The sequence below is a fragment of the Pteropus alecto genome, unplaced genomic scaffold, assembly GCF_000325575.1.
Source record: "Pteropus alecto unplaced genomic scaffold, ASM32557v1 scaffold49, whole genome shotgun sequence".
Classification (NCBI taxonomy): Eukaryota; Metazoa; Chordata; class Mammalia; order Chiroptera; family Pteropodidae; genus Pteropus; species Pteropus alecto.
Window position 1 is genome coordinate 1,188,240 of NW_006443131.1, and position 1,161 is coordinate 1,189,400.

Consider the following 1,161-nt stretch of genomic DNA (forward strand, 5'->3'; position numbering starts at 1 on the left):
GCTGCCTCCTGCCCGCCCACCCCGCCCCCCCCTTCCACGTCCTCGCACCTGCCGGGCCGCGTGGCCGGCCAGCCCTCCCCTCAGCCCTTCTGCTCGATGACGCACCCTCTCCGAGCTGGCCCTCCCTCCGGGGGCCCGGCCCTGCCAGGAGAGGGGAGTGGGCACGCACCCCGCAGCCTGGACCTGCCCTCACACCCCTTTTCCATCTCCTCTCTTCACAGACATTGAAGTGACGGCCCCCCCTCCTCTCAGCCTCCCCGACGAAGAGTTGACAATCTCGCCGCCCACCCCCGCCCTGGGCTCCTCCCGCTCGGCCCCGCCCCCTTGTGCTCCGTGTCCTATTGACGGTTACATTTGTGTATAATTATTATTATATTATTATTAATATTATATTTTTTTTAATTTGGATTCTCGCTTTGGAGGGGGGATGCTCTCATCCCCTTTCTGCACCCCGCCATTTTCACTGGCTGGGGGAGCTCTTTTTTGCGGGAAGGGGGGACACTTTGCACGTTGTACACATATGCTGCAGGGGGCTGGGGGCCGCCGGGCCTTTGGGACAGGACAGGTGCCGAGCCCTGCATGTGGAGCCCCCCCCACCCCGTCCCCCAGACAGAGGGAAATAACCAAAAAACTACCAAACAGCAGAAACCCTTACAGCAGACTGAAACCCCAAAGTCGGCCTGACGGTGGGTTTGTGTTTCAGGGGAGGGTGCGCGGCGGCTCTGTAAAGGGTCTCTGTCTCTGGGCTGTTCCCGTGGCCAGGGGCACGTGGGACAGAGTGCCCGGCCCAGCCCCGCGCGCCCGCACACCGTGCATTCTCACTGGCCTGCTGTGAGCTGTACCCCGAGGCGTGGGGCTGGCCGGGCTTCGGGCCGCAAAGCTGCCTGGGATTCTGAGGCTGGGGGTGGGGATGGGAGGCGGGCGCCTCTGAAGCACATTGAGAGAGAGAGCCATGAGGAGAGGGCTGGGGACGGACGGCAGGGCTGGGCCGGGGGCGCCGGGGCCCCCGCCTTCCCCAGCGTCTTCCCTGAGAGACACAGTGCAATAGCTCCCCAGCCCCGCAAAGCTGGCCGCGAAGCGCGGGCAGAGCGGGGGCAGCGGCTGGCGTGAGGCGGCCCTGTGGGAGCTGGTCTCGGGCACCCAGGGTGCCTGAGGACCAGA

General features: G+C 65.2%; 1 protein-coding gene across 1 annotated transcript in view; it reads left to right on the forward strand.

The window, feature by feature from the left end:
* Nucleotides 1-1,161, forward strand: part of MEF2D (myocyte enhancer factor 2D) — a 72,696-nt gene that overhangs the window by 26,070 nt on the left and 45,465 nt on the right. The gene's annotated exons all lie outside the window — the stretch shown is intronic.